Source organism: Lagopus leucura, unplaced genomic scaffold (genome assembly GCF_019238085.1).
Source record: "Lagopus leucura isolate 7727_CA_CO unplaced genomic scaffold, USGS_WTPT01 Super-Scaffold_100002, whole genome shotgun sequence".
Classification (NCBI taxonomy): domain Eukaryota; kingdom Metazoa; phylum Chordata; class Aves; order Galliformes; family Phasianidae; genus Lagopus; species Lagopus leucura.
The window spans coordinates 73895824-73912437 of record NW_024962263.1 but is presented as its reverse complement, the minus strand read 5'-3'; the positions used below and the strand labels follow the sequence as shown (position 1 = coordinate 73912437).

General features: G+C 38.4%; 1 long non-coding RNA gene across 1 annotated transcript in view; it reads right to left on the bottom strand.

Annotated features, from left to right (window-relative positions):
• LOC122179065 overlaps nt 1-16536 on the bottom strand; it is a 35565-nt gene extending 19029 nt beyond the window's left edge. The window contains exon 1 of the long non-coding RNA XR_006178524.1: nt 15613-16536. This is a non-coding gene — a long non-coding RNA (uncharacterized LOC122179065). The remainder of the gene's footprint in view (nt 1-15612) is intronic.
• Between the last annotated feature and the right edge of the window lie 78 nt (nt 16537-16614).

Sequence of the window (16614 nt, the reverse complement as noted above, 5' to 3'; positions counted from 1 at the left end):
CTGATGGGCTGCCTAACATGTAAATGTTGATCTACTTGACTTTCAGCTGCATTTCCTGGCATCTAGCTTTCTCATTGTCTGGTAGATGAACAAACACTTTTATGGGCAGCATTCAGTCCCAGGAACCACTGTGGAAGTTTTTCCTTCTGATATTTCTACTCTACTTTCCAGGTTGCCTGAACTGGCCTGCAGGTTGAGCTATTACAGAGAGACTAACAGAACTACCTGCATGCCTGCAAACACCTTACTTCTCAGCAAGCTTAAGCTAACTAAGTCTGATCTCAGGAGTAAACTACACGTGAAGCAATGGCTGTTGAATATAAGAATAACTATTCACAGGAACAATTTAACTAAGGCTTTGCAGGATCACTCATAGGCAAATGGTTAACACAATCTTTTGCTTCTTAACTAGCTATCTCCCAGCTTCCTCTATTTTCAACTCGTTTAAAGCCACTGAAGCCTAATGTAAAGGTATGTGGGACTTCAAATCTTTGGCAAAGAAGAACCTCATACACTTGAAAATCTTCCTTGAAGTGTTCCCTATCGATACCTGAAGGAAGAATGAGAGGGAGAGAAAAGAAGGTTTATCCAATTATGTAGCATTACTGAAATTTTAAAGTCAACATTTTCTCCTAAAATAGGAAATCATGTATGGAAAATGTTTCAAGTTTCAGGCAGAAAAGTAGCAAACTAAAAATCAACAATATAATGCATATCAAACAATAAGAAGCTCTTAAAAGAAGACTTAGAGGCATTATAATATTCACCAAAATTAATTTTTCAAATTGTGTGGGTTTATGAATGTAAAAAAGTGGAAACAGAAGATACCAGTGCTACAGAATCTAGAGTATAATCTCCCAGAAGTCTGCAATGTAAGCAGCAATTTCTTGTGAAACCCATGTTGTACTTAAGCTTACGTGCCTTGAAATTTGGTCTGTAATTTCAGACCTGCAGCTTCTATTATTTCACAGCAATCTCATTCCCAGTCTTCTTATCCCTTAACAATGCTGTCATTATCTCAAAGGCACCAATCCCTGAAATGTCTCCCTGTGATTTCCAAGAAAGCTGGATATAGTTCCATATGAACTATATTTCTCTTGTACACTGCCATGCATTTTATGCCCAAGTTAAATACCAAAATCCCTAACAGACACCAAAATTCCTAGAAACCACTTTTTGCTCTGACTTTATTCCTGAAAAGCAATCCTGAATAGAAGCAAGCAAATCTAATAAAACAGTTTTTGGCAAATTTTGCCCATTAATAAAAGATAATAAACGTTTAACTAAAGTAGAACAAGTGTGCTCAGTGAAAACTGAAGCTTGGAAAACCAGATGGGAAGCTAGATACTAAACGGTATGCTACAGAAACAGGACCAGAAAAAGCAAATCCATATCAAATGGGAAAGAGAAAATGTCCTGTTAATATTCACAATTAATGTGGACAAGTCTAAACAGCTGCTATATCATAAAAACTGCTGATTTATCTGCAAACTTTTCTTGGAGGAACACAGGGGACAGAATGTTATGCTTTAGTAGAAGTGTGAGCAAGACATAGGGCTAACTCCCTAGGGCCTCAGCAGTGCAGTCTCCCCCCATTAGCAAGATGTGATGCAGCACATGCACTTCAGGAATTGCCATACGTTCACACAGCCTCCCCCATCCCGCCTGCTGCTGCATTTGGCAGCTAGACAAACCAGAAGGTGTTGGCAAAAGCAGAAAAGTTCAAGAGGAAACCACAGTTTCTCCAAAGAGCAGAGATAGCAGCCCCACAAAACAAGTGCATGTGCACAGGGCACCCAGAACAATAAATGTATGGTGTACAGCATGTACATATCCAGCGGGTGCAAACCTCCCGCGTATCAATGTGATTTACAGAAAATCTTCCCAATGCTTGTGCCACTTGTACTGTTTTGTTCAGGAAGCTCATCTTTCTCTTAGCAAAGCAACTTCAATTTAAAGTGCTAATTTCATGTGATCGTAAGAGTTTATTGTTAAGCATAATTCTTGTACACAGGGAAAAAAACACAACCTAGATTAATTACAAGAAAACTGTGAACATAATTTGCTCAAGCTTTGCATGCATGCATAAGAAGATCTTTAACATATACACACCTGTGACAATTACATTGTATTTGAAGCATATGAAATTATCTTCAGATTTAGATGGGATCACAGTATTAGAAATATTATGTAAATATATTATTGCTAAAGTCATGCTGTGCCTCCTGACCAAATTTCTTTAAGGTTTGATGCAAAGATTGAGAAGACTTCACCACACCCAGGAACACTCTGAACTGTCTTGGGAATGCACTGCCCCAAGCAATAGCTCTTTTCAATACCTACGTGCAAGAATATGTTTGAGTTTTCACTATCCTCTGGATTTGTTCCCAGAATAATTTCAGAAAATTTCCAGACCTTTCTGCATAATTAAGCTTTTCTAAAATGCCCTTTAGGAATATACTGTAGAAGCAGAGGGATCACAAACACTGGACCACAGCACGAAACAGATTATTAGCTAAGTCAGCAATTAAACACACACTTGTACTTCCCCAGAACTTTTCTTTTTTGTTAGGAAGCAATGAGTGAATGGATGAAGAACTAACATCACTTGTTTTGGTCTTCTGAATAGTTTTAGTTCCTTCTATTGCATCTAACTGTATTTGTCTGATATCTCCGTCCTGCTTTCATCCATGATGTTTGCCAAGTCCATGCTAGCGATACAATGGTCTGCCTTACTTGATTAAGTAATTAATTAGTTTTCACAGCACCTTCTTTTTGATGCACAAACAGAAGTATGCTTCCTAAAACAGCTCTTTGGCCTTTTTTAAAGGAGCAGCCATTAGGGATTTAGTGAGCAAATGGGCTATTCCGAACAATAAGGTGACAAAAGAGAGAAGTCAGTGTTCAAATCAACGCCTATTAATTCTATTTCCCTTAGGAATTCTACTAGTTCTGTTTTCCTTGACATTACAGAAGATAGATAAGTGTGAATTATACTCTACCCAAGCTGAATATGGAAATATGTTAAAAAGCAATACCTCTGCAATTGGATTTCCCAGGTCCTGCTCTCTCAATCAGCTTCTCTTCTATCTCACATATAATTTTAATCAAAACTTTTCAGCACTGAAAAGGGTGAAATATATTTATGAATCAAAGACCTGTTCCCAGTATTGGCCACTTGATTTTCCTGTGAGTTTCTAAAATGCTGTAACAGAAATTGATTTTTAGAAGTATTTAATGTAAAAAAGTACTTATTTACTGTATTGAACTAATTTTCTCACTACAGTAATTTTATATTTGTATCTGCATAACTATGGATCAAAATTTACTTAGAATATTTTCATATGAAAGTTTAAATATTGATAGAGGAGAATGTTTGTAAGTAAGTGCAGTTATATTCAAGCAAATGTTTCTAAGACAGAACATTGATGTGCAGTTAAATAGCTTGGCAGTCAAGAGAGACAGTATTTCAACAATTCTTCAACTTATTGTTATCTCAGCACAAAAAGGCTGATACTCCCTTTATGGAAAACACTTCTTAAGTCCCCAGTGTATATCAAACATACAGCAGCATTTTTGGCTCGTTAAAAATCTCATGAGATTAATGTCTGTTTTTGACGTTAAAGACAGTTAACTCTACTAAGACTTCTAGGTAAGTTTCTGATCTACCCAAGAACTCCATAAAAAGTTATCTTTCAGTGAAATGCACATATGATGGGAAAAATACACATAGTACATAACAATTATGTAATACAGACTAGTTTTTGCTAATTTTATTCATGATTTCATTCTAAATGAGCACTCTTAATAAACAGATTTTATTTTAGGATACAATCATCTAGCTTAATTCAATATTAGAAGGAGATAAAGCATTAATAAACACATGCATTTTTTACTGTTTTGTAAATGAATATTGAATAGAATACTGCCACCTTTTGGCTATGATCTGGACTTAAAATATGACTTCTTTGTAGAACTTTTAAAAACATTTGACATAACAATTATTCTAAAGCATTCAGTATGTCAACAGGCTAATGTTATGCTCATCATTAGCATATTGTTGATGTAAGCATGAAAAGTCTTATTCTTAACTGCTCCGTATTATCCCATTATTTCTCGATAATGAGCAAGCACTTTCACAAGAGCTTTTGTCTTTAACAGAAAAGAAGCAGGCAGAGTTTTGACATCAAACTAATGGAACTACTACTTTATAGTCATGGCAGTTCCCTTCTGCTTAGAGTAACAGGACAATGCCTTCATGTAACTCTAAGAGCTTTATTGACACTGATTGACTGATTCTCAGGAAATTCTTATTGGAGAATTCTTCAGTATAATATTAACGTAAAAGCACTTAAAAACACAGGTGAAAGATGCATAAGTCTTTCAGTAGCCCTCCAAAAGAAAGGCTCTAAGGTTTCTTACTGTGAACAAATGATGCCACTAGAAAAGGCAGTGCAGAAGAATATGGGGCCTGGGATTTGGGGATAATCTCCAGCAAGTGTCCCAAGTCATTGCAGAGAGATTCTCCCAACTGTGAGCTAATCAGGTTTCAATTTAATTCATTTATGTTGAATAAATTAAAAAAGAGGATTTGATCCATCTTTTGGGATGAGATTCCTGATTAAAAAGTTTAGGAAAACAAGCACTCCCCTTTTTTGTTTCGGTATTTGTTTTACTAATTGGTGTAACTGCCTATAAAGCTATGTGGAAGGGCTATTGCCTAACTAAAGGGTATTTTAATTAAATCAAACCCTGTAAGCCTACAGCATTCTTACTGCAAACTCAGCTACCTAAACTCTGTAAATAAAAAATGTAACTTGATGAAAAATACAAAGAAAACTCTGAATTCTTCAAAAGAAGAAAGGTTGTTACACAACTCCCTACAGATTGCCAATGCTGCAGTTAAGTGGAATATGCTTTTCAATAATAAGCATTTTCATACAATTATGCAACCCCTACAATTCTGTGATTCTGTGATAAAGTATGTTAAAAAGCAATAACCACAAATCCTTTTGCTACTGCAAAGACACAGTTAATGTATCAGTCCTTTATCTTAGCATTCCAAATAGCTTCTGTAACTGTGATATAGTTTATTAAAGTTTTTAAGCAGGGGGAATTTGCTAGACTGGAAACTTCCATTTCCATCTACAAGTATAACCATTTGAAATGCATACTGAGGACATTTTGGAATTGCAAACCATCATTCGCATTTACAGGAGATCAAATGGCAGAATACACAATTCATTTTAACTAATAATACATTAGGTTTCCTTCTTACACAGATCCTATTTAAAACATCTTCACTGTTTTGAGTATTGGCGATTGGCATACGGAGTTTCTCTTTCAATACAGAATGGCCATCCTATTTTTCTTAAACTGTGCGGTCTTCTCTGTGCTGGCTCTGTTTTCTGTATTTACACAGAAAACCATTTCTTCATAATTAAGCAAACGAGTAAACAATTTCAGCTTAGACACTTTTTTCCATCTGCCCTATCCAAAACCATTTAAAAAAAAAAAGCAACTAAATAATCTGAAAACAACAACTAATAGTATTTTCAAGCTACTCATTTTAGAAACAACAGCTGAATTATTTAACTTTGACAAATAGCCTTCACTAACCTTTACAAATTTGCCTCTGGGGTTAAAATGACAAATGACTCTCACAATGGGACTTATTAAGCTCCTAGAATATTGTTCCAACATGGCCCTTCAGGAAATACTATTTCAAATTATATCAGCACTTCCATTTTTCAAGGGCTAACAACTCAGCTTAGAAAAAAAAAGGAAATAATAAGTTCCCACACCTTTCTTGTGGGCTTAAAGATAATGTAACATCACAAACGAAGGCTGTTTCCACGACTTAAAACACCGGACTTCCACAGTTTCATAACCGCCCTATGCCCATATGCATCAAGTGCTGCATGAATTTTCTCAAATGCAATATTGTAAAAGATCAGCATGAGTAATTGATATGTTTTCAGTATTTTGGGAAGGGAAAGGAAAAATGGACTTCTTTTATTTCCTTAGACATCTTAAGGTAATTAAACACAGCATGGGAAATGCTATGCTGTTGCAGGCAATAATGTTATCTGTCAGGCTAATTCTCTGGTCAAAATCTCCTTTCTGTTTCTGATCTTTCAAAATCCAGTGAAATCAACAGATTCATTCCACCACCTTCAACAGCCTTTGCATAAAACTCCCTAATATTGTATCATGACACAGAGACTTTTCCACAGGATTTCCAGACGTTCAGATGTAGCAGCCTTGTTAGGACAGGATAGAATTATTATTGCAACCAAAGACATTGCATTTCATTGACTGGAAAGTTCTGTAGATCAGTAACATACTATGTATACAGCAGTGAGAAAGGAAAGACAGCTCTCCCTTCTCCCTGCTTTCTGAGGCTGCATTTAGAATGGTGATTCTGAGACAGTTCGTCCCACCGGAGGCACTTACAACACTGCAGTCAGCAGCTAATCTCCCTTTATTTTCAAAGGAGAGAGAAGTCCACAACCACAGGGTGATTTCATTAATCTGAACATTAATCTGAACAGGAACACTGCTTGTTCCTGTTGCAAAGCATCCAACTGGGTCTTCATTTCTTACAGCATCTGCTAAAACACCAAGTGGTGTTCTTGGTAGGTGCCTGTTAACAAAAAGTATCTTGACCTTATTGAATCCTTTAATTATAACAACAGTTTATCTGGTTCCATCTTCACTTTTTTATCCATTTCTCTGTTGTTTTTTTTTTTGTTACAAAATCTTCCAAAGTGTTCTTGAAGCTAAATTCAAACTGCCAAGAAGAACAGCACAACTGACTCACAGTAAGAAAAGAAGAGCTGGGAAATGTGAGAATACTCGGCTCTCAAAATACCTTAGTAAAAAGCTGGGAACTGATTTTACTAAGGCTAAAAGAAAAAAGAAGGAAAATTCTTTGCCTGCTTGTTACCATACACATATCCCATACCCTTTAGGAATGACCTCCTATCTACCTGTGCTCTGCTTCCCATGCTCTGAATGAATCTAACTCAAGAAAGCAGAGGTCTCTCCTGCATTGTATCTCAGCACCTCTGCAGCTGCATCCAGGCTGTTCTGCAAGCTCTGCTGCATGCCTGCTGGTCCCAACCTCTCCAACAGCCAAACCCTGCCCACACATCTGGACTTCTCAGCCAAGGGAAAACAGTGCACTTAGTTCTTGTTTTAGTATGAAAGAAAGAGATGAGGTGCACAAGGAGTGCAGGACTTTTCATAACCATGAAGAATTGGTTTCCTTTTCTGTCTGTCACCCATTTTCTGTACTTTTTCTGCCTTACCTGTCTGTAACAATTCATGCCCTGTTATGTGATCTGTTGGAGGGACAGCTGTATTTCGTTTCCCACCCATTTTTAGCCTGGTTTGGATCTGCTGTCCCCATTCCATTTTTGCACCCCACTAAATTTGTCCTTAGCTTATTTCTTTGAGCTGTCTTTGCATAATTTATTATCTCCATATGATCTTCTAGTAATAGTCTTACACAACTTTATCTCATGTATCAATCATCCATCCTACATATTGTCCCATAATTATCACAATGAATGTAGGCTACTGCAGCTGTGGAGGAACAATGCCTTCAAAGACAACTCTTGAACAAAAGAAAAGGAATGAACATCTTCACCACAACCCCCCGCGCCGTGAGAAACTCTGCCTTTCCACTGTCTTAGACTCATTACCGACTGGAGGCCCCTACAACAATTAAGTACTGCTAGAGACCAGACTGAGGTCAGATCTTTCCCTCTTTCCTAGCTTCTGCTACCAGTCTATTGTGTTAGCTCTGAGTAAGTCTTTATCATCACCCTGCTTCAATTTTCCTCCTCATCAACTGTGCAGACAATATTATCCCTCCTGGAGAAGCTGATTTGAGATGAGTACAGGGAGAACTTTAAGGCTGGACTGTTTTTGTCACAGTCAGCATGGTGACTCAGCCCACTTCTCATGGACAAAAAACGAGAGCAGCCAGCTTCATTTTGTATTTTCAGGCATCTCTGGTGCATTAATTATCGTAAACAAAATAAAAAGGTAAGTACAAAAAAAATATTTACTGAGCAACTGATAACTGTGTCTACACATGTGTTCAAAACTGAAGTTTTAAACTCTTGGAGAACTGCTACTGATAAACAGGGTCTGCAGAATGGCACCTACCAAATCCTCCAGTTCATAGCCAAACCCTCTGTGAGAAGGCTCATCACTTAGGTTGGGAAAATTAGAGGTGAAGCACCTCAGAGAAGGGTTCCCCCAAAAGATAAGGCTTTGGAAAGAAGAAAGGGACATGAAAAGGTGATGGTGAAAATCCCAGCTGAAGTAGAAATCCTGGAAGTTGGGAGATTCTGGGGATCAAGGATCAATATGTGGAAACAACTGCCAAGGGTGATCAGGGACCGTTTGCTCATTTTTAGTTTAGATTGAGAAACATTTACAACTTATCTGCCACACTTGCCCTGTCCACGTACACAGCAGACAACAGGAGACCACAGTTCCTGGTCTCCTTGACCCCATCTTTCTCGCAGGAAAAACGAGCTATTTGGCAGCACAGTGGATGGGCTTATGAAAAACATTATAGGTGGTAAAGTGAGAAGCGGAGGAGCTCCAGCTCCCTTCCACTCAGTTCTGACTCTGAACTGTTTTGCTGATGACTTTAAGTTTCTGTCTGGGCCGCTACTACTGATAGTAGTTGTATAGCAATGGACTTTAAATCTAAAAAAGAAGGAATATATGTCGAGCATCTTCCCCCATCCTATGATTTTCCCCTTAAGCTTGCTTGACCATTAATTTACTGAGTTGTTCTTTCTGTTTTTGCTCTAGTTAGGAGGGCTTAACACAGTTGTTCACACGGAGCTTCAGACCTCTGAATCAGAGCTTACTGGCTCCTAATGAACATGTGGAGCAAGCATGGTAAGCACAGCATTTATATCAGTACTGCTTCTTTCAGTTATTTTAAAACTCTGTATTTAAGAGTCACTCAGAGGTTGTGAGTGTTACTCATTTGCAGCCCTTATTACAGCAATATGGTACCTACAACATGCCACAATTACTGAAAGGAAGATGACCAGTTCCTTCACAATCTTACTTAATTAGTGCAGTAACTAAAAAAGCGGGAACAAAGTATTTGCACTATTCTAAAATAAAAAAATGCAACAAAAATGAACTCCTCACAAGTTGGGAAACTTCTACAGGTATTACTCCTGACCTACATGAATGTGATTTTACCTTTTTTTTCTTTTTAATTAGAAAAAAAAAAAAGAAGTCTAGTCAATCTTCATTTTTAAGCAATATGCCTATGTGCTACATAATGCTTGAAGTCTGCAGCCTCTATGCTGAAGTCCTTGAGAAAATTAAGCATTCTCTCCATTAAGAAGTTTTAAAAAACACTTTAAAATACTACGAAAACCTTAAGATAAAATAGTTTCAAGTCCTGTTTGCTTTAAAGCTACAAAGAGAAAATATATCTGAGACTATATAACAGTGGTCATTAAACTCCTGGCTGAAAGCAGATTCATATCAAATTCAGATATTTTTCAACTCAAGAAGCATGGTCCTATAAATATTTGCAACACCTTCAACTCAGATTTTCATGTACTATCATTCTACAATTGTTTATTTTTTTTACCTGAATCTAAAACTGAAATAAAAGATAGAAAAGCAAAACAGTAAGAGTCTGTCAGCATGAAGAGTTGGGGAACGTTTCTATATTAACCTATTATTCTATCCCCAATGCTTCCAGAAGATAAAATGATTCAAAATAATTGCCCTTTGCAATTTTATTTTCCCTCTCTCCTTGATAAAAGGAATAAATTTTCCTAATGATCTTTTAGCTACTCAACAAAAGATTCATTAATTTACATATGATATTGACTTATAATGTTATACTGTTATTTTGAAAAATAATTTTACCACATGAATATTTTGAAAAACCTCATTTCTTCCTCTGATCCTGAGTTGGAGTACCTTGAACTTTGTTTTCTCTCCAAATCTGCCTGCTAACAACTTGGGACTAGAAAACAAAACTGGTTTCTTTCAAGCTTACCCATCATCACCAATAATAAAGCTTTGAGACTGAATTATGCCCTTACTCACTGATTCCAGAATGTTGGGATAAAAAGCTTTACTTACAATTTCCTTTGTCTTGTTTTGTATATTTAAAGCATATTATGTCATACTTACAGAGCCAAATTCACTTATTTTTAAGCAATCCAACTAAGCTCAGTGAAGTGTTCTGTAAATTCCAGTTCTAGTTCTGCCTTCTAACAGGCCTTTCAAATGTCTTGAAAGCAGAAAATTGGACAAAGCAGAAACAGCTAAATTTGTTATTTTCAAATTAAATAATGCTTTCTCTTGCCTTTTCTCGCTAGCTTTGAAAACAAAATCAAAACGGTAGCAAAAGATTGGAGGGACAGAAACTACCTGCAGATGACACCAAGCTGTGTGGTGCAGTTGCCACACGAGAGGGACAGGATGCCATTCAGAGACACCCAGACAGGCTCGAGCAGTGGGCCCAAAAGAACCTCATGAGTGCAAGGTCTTGCACCTGCGTTAGGGCAACTCTTGCTAACAGTACAAGCTGGGGGACAAGACAGACTACAGCCTTGCCAAAAAGGACTTGAGGGCAGTGATGGTTGGTAAGCTGGACATGAGCTAGCAACAGAATCAAAGAATCCTTAGTGTTGGAAGGGAACTCTGAAGGCCATCTAGTCCAGGCCCCCTGCAATGAACAGGGACACCACAGCTAGATCAAATTGCCAGGGCCTCATCCAGCCTCACCCTGAAATTCTCCAGGGACAGTGCACCAACCACATCACTAGACAACCTGTTCCAGTGCCTCATCATCCTCACTCTAAAAGATTTTTTTCCTTATATCAAACCTAAATCTACCTTCTTTAAGCTTGAAGACATTTCCCCTTGTTCTATCACCACATACCCTGCTAAAGAGTCTGTCCCCTTCTTTCCCATAGCTCCCCTTTAGATACTAAAAGGCTGCTATCAGGTCACCCTGCAGCCTTCTTTATTCCAAGCTGAAAAGCCCCAGCTCTCTCTGCCTGTCCTTGCAGGAGAGGTGGTCCATTTCATGGATCACGATCAATGTGCCCTTGCAGCCCAGAAAGCCAACCATATCCTGGGCTGCATCAAAGGAAGCATGAACAGAATGTCAAGGGAGGTGATCCTGCCTTCTTCTCTGAACTGAATCTTACCTGGAGTACTGTGTGCAGACATGGAGCCCTCAGAACAGAAGAGACTTGAATCTGTTAGAGTGTATCTAGAGGAAGGCCACAAAAATGATCCAAGGAATGGAACGCTTATCCTATACAGACAGGCTGTGAGAACTGTGGGGACCAAATAGTGATCTTTCAGTATCTAAGTAGGGGTTATAAGAAAGAAGGGGACACTGTTTCACAGGGTCTGCTGCAAGAGGACAAGGGGAAAGAAGTGTGTGGAAGTGTGCAGAAGATAACTTCCTTACACAGCTGGTAAGAGAGCCTACTGAGAAGGCGCCCCACTAAAACTGCTGTTCACAAATAGAGGACTGGTGGGAGAAGTGGAGGCCAGGAGCTGACTTGGGCAGCATGACTATACAATGGTAGAGTTCTTGATTCTTGGTGAAGTTTGGAGGGGGATCAGCAAAATCACTACCTTAGACTTCCAGAGGGTGGACTTTGAACTGTTGAGGACACTGGTAGGGAAGGTCCCTTGGAATTCAGTCCTGCACAATAAAGGAGTCCAGGAAGGCTAGTTTTGCAAGAAGGAAGTCTTAAAGACACAGGAATAGGCTGTCCCCCTGTGCTGTAAGATGAGCTGGCAGGATAGACTGGCATGGATGAATAGGAAACTTTTTCTGATTCCAGGAGAAAAAAAGACAACCTGCCTTCTGTGGAAGAAGGGAAGGACAACTAAGGGAGAGTACGAAGAAGTTGTTAAGATATGCAGGGAGAAAATTGGAAATGAAAAAGCCAAGCTTGAACTCAACTTGGCCACTATAGTACAAAAGAACGAGAAACTTTGTTACAATTATATTAACAAAAAGAGGGCTAAGGAGAATCTCCAGTCTTTACTGGATGTAGCAGGGAACGGACCACTGAGGATAACTAAACAGCCAAGGTTCTCAATGCCTTCTTTACATCCGTTTTTATAAGTCAGATCAATTATTGTCAGGACAATCAACTCCCTGACCTGGAAGTCTGGGATGGGGAGCAGAATAAATACCCCACAATTCAGGTGGAAATAGACTGTTTCTTGAACATGAAGAGACAGACCTTATAGCTCTCTACTACTTGAAAGGAGGTTGTGTCAAGGTGGAGATTGGCCTCTTCTCTCATGTTACTATCAACAGGACTAGAAGGAATGGCCTCCAGTTGCATCAGGGGAAGTTTGGGTTGGATATCAGCAAAAATTTCTTCTCCAAAAGAAACGGGCTGCACAAACGGGCTGAGTCATTGCCACTGGAAGTGTTCAAGATGTGGTACTAAAAGATGTGGTTTAGTGGAGAAATTGGTGGTAGGACAGGTTGCCCAGAGAGGTGGTAGATGCCGCATCCTTGGAGACTTTCAAGATCAGGTGGACTGGGCTCTGAGCAACCTGCTCTAGCTGTAGGTGTCCCTGTTCACTGCAGGGGAGTTGGACTAGATGAACTTTGAAGGTCCATTTCAATTCAAACAATTCTGTGACTATGAAGTGAATTCTTGTACATGTCCCATTCTTGACTTCAGGAATATTTTTGTTTCAATAAAGATAAATAAATAAAAGTAATGGAATGCAGACATTTTTTATTTTTTTTTTCAAATATTAAAAAATGCTAAAAGGCATCTTATTTCCAAATTGTAAGTACTGAAATGAAGAAATAAACAAGTTACATAAGATTTGAATCACACAATCTATCATTTGTTTCAAAGGATGTGCAAAAGGTTAAGCATCCCCTTGACAATACAAGAGGAAAAATATTTTACTATGATAATTTAATTCTAGCAACCTGAAGAATGCTGGATTTCACTGTTATGGTAACAATGAGATAAAGAAAACCAATTATGTACTTGGTATCCTTTAGACAAAAATTCTTCACTAATTAAGAACTACGGAATCACAGCCACAGTAAAAGAAACCATTATCTTGAGATATTTTCCTAGGTAATTCTAGCCAAGTGACTTTTATTTCATAAAGAAAAACAGAGATTTTAAGCACAGTAGTAAATATCTTAAGTACAGTAAAATGAATTTCCAGAAAGGAAGTGGTCTACAAGGTTAAAGCACTTTGGCTTCACGTCTGGTCTATGTCAAACGTGAAAGCTTGCCCAGTGGTTAGTAACACCTCATACTAATTCTCAGTCAGGTGTTTGTACAAGAGCTCTAAACAAATCCAAATTTCCAGTTACGCAGTTAAAACTGACTAAAACTGCTTTGCCATGAAAGTGTATTTTAGAATAATTTTCATCAAGGGCAGTGTAGCTATTTCAGTAAGTGATATTTATTCTTTTCTTCAAGCAATATTCCTCAACATAGTATATTTCACTTTGGGAATTTACAACAGATAAAAAGTTGTCCAGACAGCTTCTCTTGGCACAGCACTGTCAGAACTGTTTCCTAAAAGGCCATTCCCAGCTAGTTCTTCACACCTTTTCACTCATTACTGTACTTACTTCTCCAGATAGTCATGCATAAAATAGAAAGCAGCATTGCACAATGCCTTGGATTCTTTAGAATTTTGAATGGCTACAGGCCCTCCATCTGTGCCTTCACAGCCTGTTTTCCACTGGCAGCTCTGCAGCCTCCCACCAAAGCTACCATGGCAGTATTTTTCACCAGTAGTTCTAATACTCTTGTTCACTGTTCTTCTTGTATTCTACTGCCTTTACGTCTCTCTAGCAAAACAGGAAGCACATCACTAATGGTGACAGAATGGCTTAGTGTTATTAAATCCTTATTTCCAATTTCTCAAATACTTTTAAAATAAACCAACTCTAAAACTACTCTGTAATACAACTATATTAACTCGCTATTCAACACAAACAGCAGCTGTAGCTGCCATAGGCATAGTTTGCACCTATGATTCACTAAGCAAATTATTTATGCCTTCTCAAGGATGGAATGGGCCTTATATTCTTGTGACAAACACTGGAGTCATGCATAATTTCAAAGGATGACACAACTCATTTGGATAAATTCAACTCTATGCCATGATAAAAAGTCAGAGAACACTCTCAAGCAGTACATTCATATATCTGTTACGCACAATTTACATAAGCTAATTCATGCAGCTTATTCCAAGCTTCCAATGAGGCTGAACCTTAAAGCAGGCTGCCATGAACAAAAGTGTACTCATAGTTAATGTCTTTTTCTTCCTTTGACCTGCTAATAGTAACATGTAGATGTTTCCCATGTATTGTCAGAAACAACATGACATTTTTAAAAAACAAACAAAAGACAACAAAACTATAAACAAAGGAAATGCTTTAAAAAATTTTGTGCAACTGAAACCAACTGTATTATTAATACATAGTAACTGAGAAAGTAGTGATACATTTCCGTTCTTCAAGCAGAAACTTGCATTCTAGGTGTCCAGTGGCACTTCACCTCAGTTTGAGAAAGTTCTGATTTTGCAGGCTGCTTACCCAGTGGGTGATTCTTCTGTTAAACTCCTTTTAAAAAAGAAAACTAAAAAATGTGGTTTAATGTCAGTCACCAGCAGAAGTAAAAAAGCTGAAAGATTTGAAAATCAGATGATCCTGTTAATACAACAGGACCATTCCCTGTTCTATTAAAACCCACAGTAGGCTCACAGTAGCCAAGACCTCATGCTCAGTATCCCATTTGGCATGACTGAATTCCTTATACCTCAACAACTGAATAGGGGAGCAGGAATGTGAAGAAACAAAGCCCTGCATGCCTCTTGGCATGTTCTGGTGACATCCACTTGAAAGAGTTGTCCATCTTGTTCTTCATAGCTATCTTCCCTTACCTAACAGAAATAAAAAGCCAGCAGAACTCACAACCCCCAACTCAGACGAGAACCCTAGCCACAAAGTTACAGTTATACATCATATTTTAGATCCTTTCCACCCAAATTACTGCATACCTTTTTGACCACTGACCACTTGGAAATATGGTGCTTTTCTTTTCTTTTTTTTCTTTTTCTTTTTTTTTTTTTTTTTAAATAACACTCCACATAAATGCTTTATACACTATATTTATTTCATTCCTTATCTACATGTCTCCATTTCATTAGTACGTCAAAGAAAAAGGTTCAGCATCATATCTGGTGCTCCAGTAAATCCTAGTTTATTGTTCACAGTGTAAGAGAACAAACAAAATATAGGCTCTTCTATTATGAACACACGTTACAGATGCACATGTCGTCTTTTTCTTAAATGAAAAGATTATAACATGAGGTATGTCACACACAGCTTATAGAATAAAAAATAGTTCACTTGAAATTACAAATGCAAAAGAAAAGTTCTTTGGTGTTAAGGGCTGGAAGGTTCCCCATGATGCACCAGACTCTAGACCAGGCAGAAAAACGATCATGGAACACAGGAACAAAGGAGGCCAATTATGGAAAAATCTGAGAAAAGAGCTTGTGAAAAATCTCACTTACCTGCTTTAGCCGTTTACTACAGATTCAGCATGACCTGATAAAAGATACCAGCTTCACACTTCAGTGTGCAGTACAGCTGTGGTAGATGTCTTTACATACCCCAAGTATCTGACAGCAGCGTAGGCCACACGCATCAGAAACATATCCAGGACCAAAGTCTTAGTAAAGAAAAACTACATTTGTCATAGCAACTAACTGTACAACATCATCTCCACCACCACCACAAGTCCTTTCTGTCTCCACGTCAAAGTTATAATGAATGAATCTAAAAAGCCCACAATCAGGTAAACAAAACAAATGAACACTAAAGTAAGTACTTCTGGCAAGCTTGTTCAATGCTTGGATATAATGCATGTTAACATAGTAATAAAAGATTAGCAGAAAATATGAAGAAGGGAGTCACAAGCCAATCAAAGAACAAGCAGATAAGTTACAAAGCCAGCAGATATACTGAGTTTAATTTCTGATTGTTGGAAAATACTCATTTCTAGACAATTTAAGCCTGAAAACATTACAAGCACAAAGCACTTTCTACACCATTTAGAGTGAGTGACTTTACATCTTAGAAAATATGCTGCTCTCCTGACTCAGGCTACATGCTGTATCCACGCTGTGATGTATCCATAACATCATTGACTCCTCTGTTTCTACGGCCAAACTTAAGAAAGTATTTCCACGTTTGCCTGGATCTCTGCCACTTGCTAGCTTCTTCAGGAAGCTCACAGGCCCCACAGTCACCACTTACACTGGGGTCCTACAGCCAGCGCCCACACGGACCCCAAGCTACCTCAAGTTTGGGACTGGAAGCTCCCGGACACCAGCCCACTCATTCCTTCCACACAGAAAGCCCAAAGATCCCACCGCCCCTCGCCTGCCTCACACCAGCGAACGCTCAAACCTCCTGCGCATGCGCCCTGCAGACCATTTCCCCTCAGTCAGAGCGCAGTCGCAATCCCGCGCAGGCGCACAGCCCTTAAGAGAGGCCGTCACCGCCCGCTTCCT